The sequence below is a fragment of the Elaeis guineensis genome, chromosome 8 (assembly GCF_000442705.2).
Source record: "Elaeis guineensis isolate ETL-2024a chromosome 8, EG11, whole genome shotgun sequence".
NCBI lineage: Eukaryota > Viridiplantae > Streptophyta > Magnoliopsida > Arecales > Arecaceae > Elaeis > Elaeis guineensis.
The window spans coordinates 13,594,895-13,613,243 of NC_026000.2; the positions used below are offsets into that span (position 1 = coordinate 13,594,895).

General features: G+C 39.6%; 1 non-coding gene across 1 annotated transcript; it reads right to left on the bottom strand.

The window, feature by feature from the left end:
• Positions 1-11,036: 11,036 nt before the first annotated feature.
• Positions 11,037-11,143, bottom strand: LOC140851381 (small nucleolar RNA R71). Its single transcript, XR_012134134.1, has one exon. It is a non-coding gene; the product is annotated as a small nucleolar RNA R71 (small nucleolar RNA).
• Positions 11,144-18,349: the final 7,206 nt, after the last annotated feature.

Genomic DNA, 18,349 nt, shown 5'->3' on the forward strand with positions numbered 1-18,349 from the left:
TGAGGTTTGATTACAACTTTCTTTACAAAAAAAAAATCAAAAACACCGACTAATCTTCGTTGCCGCCTTTCGTTTCACTGAAGAATTGACGGACCCACTTTGAATCAGCTTCTCCAACAAACTTTACCTTCCAGCTCGAGAACGATACGAATCGAATTAGACTGTGAAGATGGTTGGCCAATCATACTGCCCGACCAACCATGCCAACAGTTTGATCCACTTCTACATGAAAATGTGATCAATGACCACACCCTCCTTGCTGAAGTCTGACTGGCAACCAGAGCTAGAGGCGGGCTTCAGATTTTCATCCATCGACGAAAATAATTTTGATCATCCAGCTGAGACGGGGATGCAAATACACGGTAATGGGTCGTCGACCCCACCATCGGCATCAGGGATGAAAAGCTGACGTTGGCTCGAAGCACAATTCTGCTTTCGAAACCGACTTACAATCGAACTACATAACAGGAAAAGCTCCAGGTCCGACAGGGAGCCATCGGTCGGAATCTCCAACCAACCATCTCCTGCAAGAACCTCACCCATCAAAACCATTTGGGGGGCTCTGGAAAATGACAAGGAATGGTTTTTACTCAAGAGCGGCTCTCTGACAAAGCTCTCCCATCAGAAAGGATGAAATGAGAGATGAGTACCTGGCTGACAGTGGCCCCTTTATATAGAAATGCCCGACGGCCCAGATGAAAGTAGTCAGATCGAGAACACGCTGGATGACGACACGTGGTAGCATCTGAACCCATCATCGATCGACGGTTCGACGCACTTGCACCAGATCAAACCACGTTACCCCCATCTGCATAAACAACTCTGACCAATGACACTCCAACACGTGGCAGAAATCCACAAGCCAAATTAAAACACATGACACCGGTTCGCCTTCCCAATGTAATAGCTAGCGTTGGCTCACGTTCCACAAATGATGCCTGACACCAGATCTCCCTGTTAATGCGACAGTTCGAGGGTGACAAAGTGGATGATCGACCATATTTCAAAGAATGTGGCGGCAGAACCAAGACTCGACATGATAGATAACAACTCCTCTCGTCCAAAGCAACTGATCACGTGGCTATGCACGCGACAACTCACCATTGGACTCGGGAGTAGGAGCAACTGTTGGGATAAAACCGACTGACCTCCATATGCCGATCAATCTCCGACGCAATCCGCTAGACACCCGACTTAGGCCCATTAAACAAAGACGACCCTGAAAATGATTACCAACTCGACAGGCCGATGCTACTCTCGATCGACCAACCAAACACCCTCACAGAATCAAGATCGATAGACGGCCGATGTTCGGACTCTACAGACAATAAACTACTTCGACCATCGGTATTTCAGAGTTACTAACTGACAACCGACTCCCGACGTACAGTCGGTCGACTCATTCAAATATATCATAACTGTCACGGATGGTTACTCCACTGATATCGCAGCATAATTCATGGGGATTAATAACCCACTACCAGATTATCGTCCTGTGATTCTACGCCGCTAAATGCGGGACCATTTCTGACAGTTACGACGATCAACTCTATTAAAAGGGATAAGGCAACAAGTTTTGGTAAGTCATTTTTCATGCTGAGCTCTATCACCATTCTCATTCATTCTACTGTTGCCCAATCTTCCTCTCTAACTTAAATATCGGAGGATTTCTGTCGGAGATAATTTCGGTTAGTGTGGATTTTGTTTTGCAGGTGCTCGTTTTTGGTGACAAGTGATGAGGGAGTTGACTGCAACATACCCCATTTGGACAATGCACAATTATGTCGATCTCTTATTATGGTTCTAATAATGCCAATAGCTATGTAGACTCTCGGGCCTATAATGGAAGAAATCATCACTATTCGGGGAGAACGTCCAAACAACTACGTGTCAACTTAGTTGAAATGCACTGCACTTGAGCAACGTGGACTATTTTTTTGAAGTAAAATTACATAGCACTGGTGACTGATATAATCTCAAAGCTTGGAGGATCTGTAACTATAATCTTGTCTCTATGCAAATTTCTCCACGACTGATATAAGACAAATTTGTGTATATCTTTATAAAAAAAAAAAAGAAATGAATTCGTGCACATATTAGCAAATGCACCAGATTTCTTATATAAGAGATTGTGGACATCCATTTAATGGAGCCACTTCTATGATCTCGCATGCCCCATATTGAGCATATGTTGTTTCCTACAAAGGATTAAAAAGGCTCGAAGCATCTCCAAGTTGAGAATCAGATAGGGTCATTTCAAGACCAGAAATCTTAAACAAGCAAATACCACATTTAGGTGAGTTGAAGGGTGGTCAGAAGGTCATTGAAATTTATGCCTACAATGTCACAAAAATGGTAAGGCTAGTTTGAGATAAATGAGAAATCCCACACTGAGCTCCAGTGATCATAGAAATCCTTAATTCCTCCAATCATCACCAAGAAACCAGTCCAGGAAGATGGAGTCACTTGAGCTCGCAGAAGACAATGAAAGGAAGCATGACCTTAGGAAACTTGTAGAATCTCCTGTAGGAGCCGAAGGAGAAGTTAGAATTTATCGAAACAATGTATGGTCTGAAAAGAGAAAAAATAAAGAAAAAAGAACAAAAAGAGTGTTGAAGTTGTGTATGGCATGAGGATTAAGAAAAAGTAATTTTGAGAATTGTACATGTTCTTTGAAAATACATGATGAATGTATGAAGAATCTATCTATTCTAATGAGAATGCACAGGGATATTTTCTGCATGTGTTTATGGTGGAAGAAATAGGAGAAATGTATGTTTCTCTTTCACTACAACAGATTTGAAAAAGAGCTTTATGGGCTCATGGACAATGGGTCATGAAAACTGCCTCTTCTATCTGGGCATCTTTGATGTAGTATTCTTCATCCATTATCAAGGGGATTCCTAAACTATATACTTTTAAGCAGAGGCTTTTACATATTTCATCCTGCTAGTGGTTATTCTATGAAAAACAAAAAAAAAAAAAAATGCTAGGAGCATAACAAATTAGAGGCATGATTGACAGAAGCCTAATATGATAGATCTTAGGTGTCCGGTTAAAAATGCTCTAATGTTCATGTATTGGAGGCAATGTGAATTCAGATAACCATAGATTATAATGCATTTTCAATGAATGTATTAAGGAGTACTAAAATGAGTTTAGATTAAATCAGGTATTTAGGTTCGAAACAAAGAATAAAAAGATTCAAAAAGATAGAGAGATGGAAAAATACAGCATGCACAAATTTATGTGGTTTGTTGCGATCAATCTTCTATTGCACCCTTCGTCAGTGAAGAGCACCTGTAAAATAAAGTCTATACTAACTGGAGTTGTGTCTGGCAGAGATCCTCTGAAGCTTAAGTCAGTGAAAAGTGATCGAACAGAAAGTAGAAAATGAGAAGTGGCAGAGTGTCAACCTAGAAGTATCTTTCTCCGCTGTTCGTTTATCTTTCTTTTATAAATAATCTGCTAGTAACCGTTTGTAACAGTTAAACGCGTGGATCTTGCTTATTCCGGTATTATGTGATCATGGAATGGATAGTTAAGGCTCTCTGATGATCGTGGTATATAACCGTTATACCGACGGTTTTTGATATACCGACTTTATGTCAGTAATCTGAATGCATCGACTGTATATAGGTGATTGTAGAAATCTGAATGACTATCAGTCGGTGACTCTGATATATCGACTGGCCATCGATTATGAAGTCGATTGAGTCACTATAGTTGAATGATATTTGCCAGAAAAGTTAGTTGAGAATTGCTGACTGTCGGTCGGCTTACTGATTGATAGTCGGTGGTCTGTGTCTATTAGGTCGATTGAAAATCGGATGATGTATTGTAATTGAGTCAGAACTCATCCTGTAATGTAGCTTTGATAGTCCATCACCCTAATCGATAGATAGTCAGTTGGCTGACTGTGAATCAGGGAAGCAGATTGAATTACCCCAACAGTTTTCCTCCACTCCTAAGTTTAAGATGGCCTGACATATGGATTGACACGTAGTTTGACACGTTGGACGAAAGAAGTTATCACATATTATCTCGAGCCCTAATTCAGCGGGAGGCGTTAATGAATCATTTGAAAGTTGAAAGATCTTCAATTGTTTTGTCTTCTTGATGGTCGTGCGATTATCATTGGGGGTGTCGATTCGAGGAGATGATCAGGCGATCAGATGATTTGGTTGATTTGATTCTGATTTGTTGATTGCCACCACGCATCTAGTTGTTATTGGCTCTTAACTACTCATGCAGATAGAGATGGCATGGCACAATCAGATGGTAGGTGCATCGAACCATCTGATCAATGGTCGGTTTTTATTTAGCCACGTATCAAAATTTAGGGTAATCTTGATCTGAATAAATCCATCCTGACCATTAATAGGTTCTATGTATATAATGTCGCTTTCATTTAGATTTTTTGCTACATTCTGAGAGTTTGAGGGTTCTTTTTGTAGGTGCTGAGGTTTCTATTGAGTTCCAAGTCGAGAGACAGGATTTTCAAATCTCTTTTTAGCCTTCAAGTTAGACTTCTCCTTCCTTCTTCCTTCTTTTGCTTTTTCTAAATTTTTTGCCATTTCTAATGGCTAGTAGCACTAGGAAAGGTAAGGCTAGGGTAGAGGATGATAGATCTTCAAGTAGAGCACCCATCCTTCAGCCTTCTCAGAGTTAATGACTGACTGCTTCGATTGGTGACTCTCTTTCAGACCCGACAATAGAGGTTTTCTCTCTAACTGAGCCCACAATCATTCATTTCTGGGAGCAGTACTGCATCCCGAAGTAGTTTCAACTATTCGTGCCAGGTCCGGATGGTCAAGTGATTTTTTCTCCTCCAGATCAGGTCATTTTTTATGTTGAGAACCTTCGAGTTGGGCTCCGATCTTCGATTCTGAAGTTCATTCAAAATATTTTTGATTATTACTGACTCTGTCCGGCTCAACTTGCACCGAATTTTATTCAGCTTCTCATTACTTTTGCTTTATTGTGTCGTATGATCCTAACCGAACCTAGACCTTCCTTTTTTCATGCTTTCTTTGTTTTTTGCCCTCATCCGAAGGCTGAAGGCTGGTGGTTCTTCAGCTCGAGGAAGGATCTATCTTTCATTATTGGTCTCCTATCCTCCATCCACGATTGGAAGACGTAATTTTTTTTTGTTTCCTCTTCTTCACCTTGGAATTTTCCTTCCACTTGGGAGAATCTGAGAACAAGCCTGAATGAACATAGCCGGATTGATGAGATCGGTCGAGAAGACTTCCTGTGATTGAAGGACATGGAAGTTCCTTCGTAATGGGAGCTGTTGATGGAATAATCTCTCTACGACGTCGGACTTAGTTCGGTGCTTGCCACAGATATAATATAGTTGACCTTTCATTTTCATCATTATTTTTTATCTGGCTTCGGATTTGTAACTAAGTCATTGTCTTTTGTTTGTAGCTATGCGACGTACAGCTTGATTATCGGTGGATGAAGTCCGACGGTTTGCTGCTAGGAAGAGGTCTACTGCAAGTACTAGTCCTTCCCAAGCTTCAAAGAAGGGTCAGATTGATATTCCTTCGGTAGTGGTGAGCTTGTTGTACAGGATCCGGTACCACATGGTGCAGCAGGAAGAAAAATAAAATAAAATAAGAAACATAATACAAATACGTAGATCGACCTCAAGCCCATCTCCACAGGGTGTGCAAGCTTCACTATGAGAGAATAAAATAAAATCAATACAAGAGAAACTCACCACTCAATCTTTGTACAAGAGTTTCTCAACAAAAAGCTCCAAAACTACTATAAAAGCTCTCTGAAATTTCTCTTGAAGCTTTTTTCACCTTCAGGATGTCACCAGCTCTCCAACACAATAAATAGCTCATCAATCAGAGCTATATAAGCTTCAGAATATCAAAAATACTGTTACAGTAGGAATACAAAGTTCCAATCAATCCTACAACTATCCATGGCCACCCAATCGTGACCGGCTCGCACCAGAGCTATCTAATCGTGCACATCAGGGTCACTGATCATCTGATTAAATTCAAAATTATCTTCAACCATTCGATCGCGAACGGCTCACTCCAGAGCCATCAGATCGTGCAAAAAACACCATAGACCGTGTGTGGACTACGTGTTCGGTCCACGCCATCTCCATAGATTGCCCAGTGCCCTACGGTCCACGGTGGACCGCATAGGTGCTGGGCCTGGGAGCCTGCATGAGCTGGGCTGGCCCACATGCACCTGTGCTGGGCTCCCCCGCATGTTGGACTGTGCGCGCTCGCATCTCCATCGGGCTCGACCGCACCACTGCCGGCCGCTGCCGGCCCGCGGTCATCTTGTGCACCGTGCCACCTTCTTTGATTTTCTTCGCATGTATTTTCATCGTCTGGGCTCCGTTTGGACTGTTCTTGAGCTCGTTGGACTTCATTCATTGTCCTGGACCTTACTGTGGGCTCAATATAAATTGAATCTTGAGGTAATAAATCTCAACAATCTCCATCTTGATTCGATATTCGACCTCCGTCTGTCTTTGAGAGCCTGTGATCCGTCTCACCCCCACACCTTGGGGCATGCCTGCTGTCTCATGGATGGACAAATGTGGGAGTCGAGCCAGACTGCTCGATCCCACCTCCATCATAGGCTGTGTCCACTTTGACCAAAAATCTGCCTGAAGAAGTCTCTTGCGGCAATAGAAACTTCACTCTGCGACGTCGCCTCTCATCCTTTTGAGTCTCCCATCTAGTATCTGATCCATCTCCACCTGGAGCTCCATCTCGCTCTGGACTCCTCCTGGCTCCTGAAGCTCCACCTCGCACTGGACTTTCCATCAGGTAGTAATATCCTCTCATCCTCTTCTCTCCCTCCAGAATAATCCTATCACCACGCAACACCTTCAGGATTCCTCCACCAACTATCATCCTATAGCCTCTTGAATCTAATCTGCTCAGTGAGATAAGATTTCATCTAAAATCAGATATGTATCGGACCTCCCCCAATCTCCTCACTGCACCATCATATGTCCTCCAGCTGATTGTCCCGATGCCTTTGATTGCATAGCTCGATCTATCCGACAGATAAACAATACTCTTACTACTCTTTAGAGAGTCAAACTGCTCATCTATGCAACATACATGATAGATGCATGCAGAATCTAAAATCTACTGCTGAAAAGAAATAGATAGCTCATCTGATATCTCTAGGACATCATCCTCTGACTCGCTACTGACCGTCACTACAGTAGCCCTCGTCCGATCCTTGAGTTGAGGATAATATCTGGCTAGATGCTCCAACTCATCATACTGGTAACATCTGATCTTACTCAAGTCTCTCATCCTGGACTTGGACCTCCCTCATCGTGATCTCCTATTGCTCCGTCTGCCGCCTCCTGCTCTTTCAAAAACCACCAAAGCTGAGTTGCTGCCACTTGAGCTCGAAGCTGGATTCTTTCTCTTGAGAATCTCATTCTAGAGAATCACCATGGTGACCTTATCCATCTTGATGGTGTTCTTCTCCACTAGAAGAGCAGTCACCAAGGATTCATATGAAGGAGAAAGTGATGCTAGCAAGACCAGCACCCTGGTCTTTTCTTCAACTTTCTCGTCAATACTGAGGAGATCGGTGAGGATCTTTTAGAAGTGATTGAGATGCTCCTGCATGCTCTGTCCCTCAGTCATCCGCTGCTAGTAGAACTACCTCCAAAGGAAGGAGGTATTGGTGAGAGACTTCATCAGGTACAACTTTTCGAGCTTCGACCACAGCACCGTCGGAAAAGTCTCGCTATGTACATGGATCACCACCTCATTCGCTAGGTACAAGCCGATCGTACTCACCGTTTGCATCTGGAGCCACCTCCAATCCTACACCTCTATAGTAGTCGGTGATTTATGTCACAAATTGACATAAAAAGTATCAATTGATATCTAAATTATCTAACTTTATTAGGAAATTGATACTTGTTATTATATTTTGTAGAAGAAGAGGTCATCAATAGAAAGAACAAGAAAAGAAGATTCCAACGGCGTAAATTTTACGCAAAACGGAGTTAAATTGACCCAGAAATTGAAGAATGAAGAAAGAAGACTCAATTGGGTCAAATCCGAGTCAAATCAGATCAAAATTGATCAAAAATCAACTGATTTGGTGATCTGGTTAGCCGCTTGGTCCACAACAACAGGCGCATGGACCATGGACCCATCGGCGCACCATAAACCAGCCAATCAGCGAGTCTAGGCTCACCGCAACGCATCGCGAGCCCGGTCCACGCGCGCGGTCCAAGGCTCATGAGGAGAGAGAAGAAGGTCCGAAGGGCAACCTGGTAACTTCACATCACTCGATGGTTCGATCAAGATCCAATGCTCCATATTTTTGCGCCATCGGATGGTCACCATCGCAGCCGGTCAAGATCCAACTGTAATCAAGGCAATTGCAAGAATGAATAAACACAAGGACAACACGGGATCCTTCTGCAGCGCGATCCAACGGACGAAATCTTCCAGCCCTTGATCGGACGGTCCGCGATGCATCCGACCTGATCCCATCTCTGCAGCGCGATCCAACAGCAGCGCTTCACCCAGATCATGATCCGATGGCCCAGAATCGCTCCCGGCTTGATTTATCTGATGAATTGGATCCTTTAGATGAAGATCGGACGGCTGAAATAATTTTTAGGATTTCTTGATGGATTTAAGTACTTTTTGAGCGAGATTTGAGCCCCTAAACCCCCCTAACAGCCCTCTAAAACCTCTTAGTCCCACATCTAAAGTTTTGAAAACCTTATAACCCCCAAATACCTATAAAAAGCCCCCAAAGGCCCTTGTTTTAATGATTCTTGCTTTTCCAATCAAGCTTGTAACCCTAGATAGTGGGATTTTTAGCTTTCTTCTCAAGCCTCGAGCTTTGAGATTTTTGTAATAAATTTTTTTATATAAAATCTTATTTTTATACAATTTTATCTCTTTACATTATGCAATTTATTTTTCTTGCAATTAGGATAGTTTAATTTATGCAATTTAATTTTATGCAATTAGGTTAGTTTAAATTATGTAGTTTAAATTTATGCAATTAGGATAGTTTAATTTATGAAATTAGGGTAGTTTATTTTTCTGCATTTAAATTTTGTAAGTAGATTTAGATCATGTCTAGTTAAGCATCCCTTCTAGGGTTTGCGATGAAGCTAGATCATGAGTAGGGGTTTTACATAGGATTCTTTCTTTTTCTTAGGGTTTCTTTTTCTTCTTCTTTTGCCATAAATTTTTGATGAACTACAGTTGGATCAGAGTCTCTTCATAGTTCATGCTTGATTCAGTGCATAGGAGGAGAAAACCCTAAGGGATCCTAGTTACTACTCCCCTGTAAAGAATCTTGATGGGTTATCATTGGGCCTTAGTCCCTTCATAATCTATGCTTGGGAAAGATAAGAGGAGTAGTCGTTAGGATCAATAAGAAAAATTCTAGGTAGAATTCTCTAATCTAGATCTAGTGGATTCAAAAACCCTAGATCCTTAGTCTTATTGTCTTTAGCAAACAACTTTCGATTTTCGATTTTCGTTAAAGCTCGCTTGAGCATAGATTTGAAAATCATTTTTAAACCAAGTCTCTGTGAAATCGACCCGTACTCGCTGGTCGTGCTACTCTGCACACTGTGCGCTTGCGGTTTTATAAACAAATTTTAAGATTTGCACATCAAGTTTTTGGCGCCGTTGCCGGAGATTTGGCATTTTAAATTATTTTCAAATATTTGTTCTTCGTGCTTTATAACTCTCTTTTTTTTTCCTTTAGATTTCTATATTTAGTTGGTGATTGCTGGAAAACTCAGGTACGCTTCTAATTTCTCTTTTATTATTTTTAGTTAATTACTTTTTCTTTTAGACCTAATCATTTGAATTTACTTAATCACAAAAAAAAATATATAAAACAAAATAAAAGACATTTCATAATCGTGAAGTAAAATATCAAAAAAAAAATTTCTAAATTAAAATCTATTCTTGGTCATCTTGTTTATTTGTATTTGCATTTTCATAATTAATCTAAGGGCATCAACCCATTAACAAGATAAGATGGGGATTTCATTATCCTTCCTTAGTCCAAAAACCATCTCCATCATATTGCATTACCTAGACCTTTAATCTTAAAATCAATTAGATGTCAACCTTAAGGAATTCGAGCTCAATAGGACAAGGAACCCTAAGAGTTCTACCAAGTTTGAGTTGTTTGATTAGTTGGTGTCTAGGCAAGTCCCTGAGGGTGGTTTGTTAAATTGGTTCAGTTGCTGGCCTGGCCAACTCGTTTGGTGTCTAGAAAGGCAACGATGAGTGAACCTCCCACCTCTTATACTTACCTGGCTAACTAGTTGATCAATCTCCACTTGGAAGGCTTGAAGGGTCATCTTGGAACAGTTAGGAGCTGTCTAGATTTAGGTTAACCCTAGGATAGATTGAGTTTAATTTATTGTTTCACTTGTTTGAAAAATAAAAAAAATTATTAAAATTTAAATTAATTTGGTTACTTTTCTTTAGATTTAGGACTCCTTAGGATCTTTTCTTTATAACTTTTTCTCTTTTCTTTCTTTTTCTTATACATAAAAATTTTTTTTAAAAAAAAATTGTATAAACATCGAGAACCGTACATCTCGTGTGTGGAGAAGAGTGTCGGGTCGTCTAGTTAGAATTGAGTCAATTCCTGTTGTTCCAATGGCTGAGCCAATCCTACCCATGACCCTTAAGGATTTGTGTTATCCAGTTGGCTCCATCCAACCATCTTGTATCAGGTTGCCACAACCCACAGCTAACAATTTTGAAATCAAACCTCAAATCATAAATATGCTTCCAAAATTCACAGGATTGGAGGATGCTTATATATTTATTAGAGAATTTGAGGAGGTATGTGCAACCATGAAACTGCAATTGACAGAGGATGAGGTCAAACTTAGATTAATCAACTTTGCCCTTAAGGATAATGCTAAGAAGTGGCTTTATAGTCTGCCAAACTATTCTGTCACTACCTGGGAGGGCTTTGTGAGAATATTTTTGAAAAAGTATTTCCTCCATCATAAAACAGCTAGGATTAGGAATGAAATAAATCAATTTTACCAACTAGCTGGTGAATCATTTTGGAAGTACTTTGATTGTTTCAAGAATCTTTTGACCCAATGCCCACACCATGGAATAGAAACTTGGAGACATGCCAAATCATCTATGAGGGGTTAGATTCAAACTCAAGAACCATGCTAGAGTCCATGTGCCAAGGTCAATTTATGGACAAAGAAACTACTGAAGCTTGGCAATTCTTAGAAGACCTAGCCGAGAAAAATTTACAGTGGAAAATAACTAGGAAACCTGATAAAGCTACACCTTCAAGAGGAGGAATGCATCAAATTCAACCAACCCTAGCATCAGAGGCCAAGATTGCAATCTTAACACGTAGATTGGAAGCCTTAGAATTACAGAGACCAGCCAATGTAAATCAAATATCTGCACCCATGTGTAAAGGGTGCAATGCACCAAACCATGTCTTAGAAGAATGTTCCTACTCGAATGAGTGTGCACAGGTGAATGCCACCTATCAAGGACCATTGAACAATCCTTATGCACCCACATATAACCCAGGTTGGAGGAATCATCCGAATTTCTCATGGTCCCAGAATCCTAATGTAGGCAATCCAAATTTCAATCAGCAAAATCTAAGGTCCAACCCAGTGATGAATAACCCGCCAGGCTTCCATGATAATGACAAGAAAATTACCTCTTTAGAGAAAAGCCTAGAAGCCATGATGAAGACACATACCAGCTTTATGCAAACCACGGGTCAACTCATAAATAATAACACCCAAGCTATAGCCCATCTGAAAATGCAAGTAAGTCAGCTGGCTTCGACCATTAATGAACGAGAACATGGTAGGTTACCTAGCCAACCTGAGCCAAATCCTAGGAACCAAAATGGTCCACGACCCCAACAAGGAAACCAAGTTAATGGTGTAAATGCCATTCATACCTTAAGATCAAAAAAACAAATAGACAATAAGGTAGTTGCACTTGATGATATAGATGACTCATCTGCCGAGTCACCTTCTAAAACTACTACCTTTCAACCTCAAGCATCAGAAACTGAAAATTCACCTAGTCCAGTACTTAAAAGTCCTAGAGCTCCTTTTCCAAACAGACTGAAATCCAATAAATCTGAACATTTAGACAAAATTTTAGAGGTATTTAAACAAGTCCAAGTTAATATTCCTCTTTTAGATATAATCCATCAGGTTCCAACTTATGCCAAATTTTTAAAAGATCTTTGCACTAGGAAAAGGACCACTAATGTACCAAAGAAAGCATTTTTGGCTGCAAGTGTCAGTTCATACCTATCTAGCCATGTGCCAATTAAATATAAGGACCCTGGAGCTCCAACAATTTCTTGTGTTATTGGAGAAACCAATATAAAAAAGGCCTTGCTAGATCTAGGAGCTAGTGTGAATATCCTTCCATATTCGGTGTATGAACAACTAGGATTAGAAAAACTTCAACCTATTGGGATCACATTACAGTTAGCCGATAGATCTCTCAGGATCCCTAAGGGAATGGTCGAGGATGTTCTGATAAAGGTTGAAAATTTTATTTTCCCTATAGATTTTATTGTTTTAGAGACTGAGCCAGTTGCGAATCCTAAAGGACATATACCTGTTATTTTAGGAAGATCATTCTTAGCTACGGCCAATGCTGAAATCAATTGTCGAAATGGTCTAATGAAGTTATCCTTTGGGAATATGACCATTGAGCTTAATGTTTTTAACTTAGAACAGGAATCCTCTTCTCATGCTGATGTCAATGTAGTCCAAGATGGTATTTATAAATCCATTGACATTAGTGATGATGAAGTCGACCTAGAGTCTAACCCCTGGTTAATCCATGAGTCTGAGGATGTCAATGAAATACTTAAAGAAAATCAGATTAATCAGAAATCGACACTTCCTACTGAACCAATCATTGAGATGGTGAAATCATCACCTAAACCATCGATAGAGGAAGCACCCATTTTAGAACTGAAACCCCTCCCAGAACATCTCAAGTATGCATATCTAGGACCCAAAGAAACTTTGCCTATAATTATTGCATCAGACCTAGATCCCAAGCAAGAGGAGGAGTTAGTGTCAGTTCTAAAAGCAAATCAAGAAGCAATAGGTTGGACCATAGCAGATATCAAAGGAATAAGCCCTTCTATAGTTCAACATAGAATATACTTAGAGGAAGAGGCTAAACCAACAAGAGAAGCCCAAAGAAGGCTTAATCCAGCTATGAAGGATGTAGTTAAAAAGGAGATTCTAAAACTCCTAGATAATGGAATAATTTATCCTATTTCTGATAGCTCTTGGGTAAGCCCAGTTCAAGTAGTACCCAAGAAATCTGGGGTAACAGTGGTCCAAAATGATGCAAACGAACTTATCCCAACTAGGACCCAAACGGGATGGAGGGTCTGTATAGACTATAGAAAGTTGAATGCTGCGACAAGGAAAGATCACTTTCATTTGCTATTTATTGATCAAATGTTGGAAAGACTAGTCGGACAAGAGTTTTACTGTTTTCTTGATGGATACTCCGATTATGACCAGATCCCCATAGCCGCTGAAGATTAAGAAAAGACTACATTCACCTGTTCATTTGGTACTTTTGCCTATAGACGAGTGCCCTTTGGACTATGTAATGCACCAGCAACCTTCCAGAGATGCATGATCCGCATATTTTCAGATATGATAGAACGATTTCTAGAAATTTTTATGGATGACTTTTCTGTTTTTGGCCTAACCTTCTCCAAGTGTCTGAATCACCTGCAATTAGTTCTAGAACGATGTAAGGAGAAGCACTTAGTTCTCAACTGAGAAAAATGTCAGTTTATGGTCAAACAGGGAATAGTTCTTGGCCATGTCATTTCTAAAAAGGGGATTGAAGTGGACAAGGCCAAAATAGATCTAATTGCAAGTCTTCCACCACCTAAATCTGTGAAAGAAATACGTTCATTTCTAGGTCATGCTGGATTCTATAGAAGGTTTATTGCCAACTTTAGCAAAGTAGCACGTCCACTGATTAATCTTTTGGCAAAGGATACCAAATTTGAATTTACTCATGAGTGCTTGGAATCTTTTGAATTTCTAAAAAAAGCACTTGTATCAGCTCCAATCATTCATCCTCCTGTCTGGTCTGAACTATTTGAATTAATGTGTGATGCGTCCGATCATGTTGTGGACGCAATCTTAGGTCAACGGATAAATAAGCTGCCTAGAGTGATATATTATGTAAGTAAAACCTTAAATGATGCGCAGCTTAACTACACCACAACTGAGAAGGAGTTCCTTGCCGTTGTCTTTGCTTTAGAGAAATTTAGATCTTATTTGGTTGAGACCCACACCATTGTTTACACCGATCACTCAGCCATTAGACATCTCCTAGCAAAGAAGGATGCCAAGGCACGCTTAATCAGATGGATTTTGCTCCTTCAAGAATTTGACCTAGAAATTAGGGACAAGAAAGGCACTGAGAACATTGTAGCAGATCATTTATCCCGAATTTCAGTCGCACCATCTAGTGAACCACCCATCAATGAATCTTTTCCAGATGAGCAACTCATGTCTGTGTCTACTGAACCTTGGTTTGCTGATATTGTAAATTATTTAGCCATAGGTAAGATACCTTCTCATTGGACTAAGCAGGATAAATATAAATTCTTTGCCCAAGTGAAGTATTTTATTTGGGATGATCCTTATCTTTTTAAACAATATCCTGATCAAATTATTAGAAGGTGTATCCCAGATAACAAAGTCATGAATATTTTATCTTTTTGTCATGATCAAGCATGTGGGGGTCACTTCGCGTCTAAGAAAACTGCTGCTAAGGTTCTCCAATGTGATTTTTATTGGCCCAATTTGTTTAAGGATGCTCATGAATATTGTAAAAGTTGTGCTCAATGTCAGAAAATGGGTCGAATCACCAAGCGACACATGATGCCACTCAACCCAATCTTGGTAGTTGAAGTTTTTGATGTTTGGGGGATCGATTTCATGGGACCATTTCCAAATTCCTTTGGAAATGAATATATTCTAGTAGCAGTTGATTATGTTTCAAAATGGATAGAAGCAATTGCATGTAGAACACCCGATAGCAAAATGGTCATTAAGTTTCTTAAAGAAAATATTCTCTCCCGTTTCGGTATTCCTAAGGCAATCATTAGTGATCGGGGAACCCATTTTTGTAACCGACCTTTTGCAACATTGATGAAAAAGTATAATGTCACCCACAAATTGGCCACACCATATCATCCTCAAACTAGTGGGCAAGTTAAAGTGTCAAACCGACAAATCAAACAGATCCTGGAAAAAACTGTTAGTGCCAATAGAAAGGATTGATCTTTGAAATTAATTGATGCACTTTGGGCATACCGAACCACTTTCAAGACCAATCTAGGAATGTCTCCTTATAGGATTGTGTTTGGTAAACCATGTCACTTGCCTATTGAGATAGAACACAAAGCCATGTGGGCCATCAAACAACTAAATACAAATTTGAACGACGCTGGAAACCATAGGAAGCTTCAGTTGAATGAATTAGAAGAACTTACAAATGAAGCCTATGAAAATGCAAGGATATACAAGGAACGAACCAAAGCATTTCATGATCAATCAATTATGAGAAAAACTTTCAATATCGGATAAAAGGTGCTCTTATATAACTCTAGATTACATCTATTTTCAGGAAAGCTTAGGTCTAGATGGACAGGACCATTTTTAGTAAAGGAAGTCTTTTCACACGGAGCTGTTGAGATAGAAAACCCAAGTAATGGTGTTATCTTTAAAGTTAATGGTCAACGATTAAAACCATTCTTGGAATTACCTGTCGAGACTGTTGAAGATGCCATGGTTCTTTATGAACCAACTTATTCTGATTAAATTGCTTCGAGGTTTGGTCTGGCTGAAGACATAAAACTTAGCGCTTCTGGGAGGCAACCCAGCTTATTTAATTTCTAATGCTTTCTTTGTTTTCAGTTTGCTTAGGACAAATAAATTAGATAAACTCTATTGGGGACAATATCGGTCAAGTTGGGGGGAGAGCTTGAACAAAATCAGATGTTATCATTTTCTTTTCCTTCCATTATGAGTTATTTCTTGCATTTAATATATTAAAAAAATTTTTTTTTTTGAAATAAATTAATCTAGAAAAAAAAAAATAAGAGTAAGTTAGAAAGTATTTGCTAATAAATGTAGTGAGTCACGGAGAGGATTAGCTGATTAGACTCTTGGTGGCCTAGGTCATTTAAAGACTATTAGCACTTCCAATTGCACATGCACACTAATAAGGTAAAGTAGGTGTTAATTGTAAGGTCAATTAAGGATTTGAGTATTATTTAAATTAGATAATTTTTTCTACACCCCAATTGAAGAAATTTGAATTTAAGGAAAGAGCTACCTGCCCGAAATAAAATGCAAAACACAGAGTAAATGTGGATTGCCCTAAGCCTAGTAACCGGGTCTCTTCACCTAAGTCAAGTGTTGAGATTCGTGTCAAACGGTGGTGGGAAGGCCAGGATGCTCAAAAAAAAAAAAAAAAAAAAATAGTGTGAAAGCTACCTTAGTTCTTTGTTTAATCTGGGGTGTATAGAAAATTAATCGAACTAAGTTATGAAAAATGATACAATTGGCCTGTACAAGTTAATACTGAAATACTAAGTTAGTTATCACTCACACAAGTGCTATACAACTTTAAATGTACTCTAAGAAAGCTCCTAAGTAGACTGACTACCGATTCTAATTCGAAGCTCATTACTTAGTAATACTAGAAAACTTCTTGAATTTCGATCTTAAATTAATTTGCAAAGGAAGGATCTTTTTGGAATATGATCTTATTTTGGTACATTGCTAAGGGACTAGCAATGATTAAGTTGGGGGGTATGATTTATGTCATAAATTGACATAAAAAGTATCAATTAATATCTAAATTATCTAACTTTATTAGGAAATTGATACTTGTTATTATATTTTGTAGAAGAAGAGGTCATCAATAGAAAGAACAAGGAAAGAGAATTCCAACGGCATAAATTTTACGCAAAACGGAGTTAAATTGACTCAGAAATTGAAGAATGAAGAAAGAAGACTCAATTGGGTCAAACCCGAGTCAAATCAGGTCAAAATTGATCAAAAATCAACTGATTTGGTGATCTGGTTAGCCGCCTGGTCCACAGCAACAGGCGCATGGACCCATCGGCGCACCATAAACCAGCCAATCAGCGAGTCTCGACTCACCGCAACGCATCGCGAGCCCGGTCCACGTGCGTGGTCCAGGGCTCATGAGGAGAGAGAAGAAGGTCCGAAGGGCAACCTGGTAACTTCACATCACTCGATGGTCCGATCAAGATCCAACGCTCCACATTTTTGTGCCATCGGACGATCACCATCGCAGCCGGTCAAGATCCAACCGTAATCAAGGCAATTGCAAGAATGAATAAACACTAGGACAACCCGGGATCCTTCTGCAGCGCGATCCAACGGACGAAATCTTCCAGCGCCTTGATCGGACGGTCTGCGATGCATCCGACCTGATCCCATCTCTGCAGCACGATCCAACGGCAGCGCTTCACCCAGATCATGATCCGACGGCCCAGAATCACTCCCGGCTTGATTTATCTGATGAATTGGGTCCTTTAGATGAAGATCGGACGGCTGAAACAATTTCTAAGATTTCTTGATGGATTTAAGTGCTTTTTGAGCGAGATTTGAGCCCCTAAACCCCCCTAACAGCCCTCTAAAACTTTTTAGTCCCACATCTAAAGTTTTGAAAACCTTATAACCCCCAAATGCCTATAAAAAGCCCCCAAAGGCCCTTATTTTAATGATTCTTGCTTTTCCAATCAAGCTTGTAACCCTAGATAGTGGGGTTTTTAGCTTTCTTCTCAAGCCTCGAGCTTTGAGATTTTTGTAATAAATTTTTTTATATAAAATCTTATTTTTATACAATTTTATCTCTTTACATTATGTAATTTATTTTTTTTGCAATTAGGATAGTTTAATTTATGCAATTTAATTTTATGCAATTAGGTTAGTTTAAATTATGCAGTTTAAATTTATGCAATTAGGATAGTTTAATTTATGAAATTAGGGTAGTTTATTTTTCTGCATTTAAATTTTGCAAGTAGATTTAGATCATGTCTAGCTAAGCATCCCTTCTAGGGTTTGCGATGAAGCTAGATCATGAGTAGAGATTTTACATAGGATTCTTTCTTTTTCTTAGGGTTTCTTTTTCTTCTTCTTTTGCCACAAATTTTTGATGAACTACAGTTGGGTCAGAGTCCCTTCATAGTTCATGCTTGATTCAGTGCATAGGAGGAGAAAACCCTAAGGGAT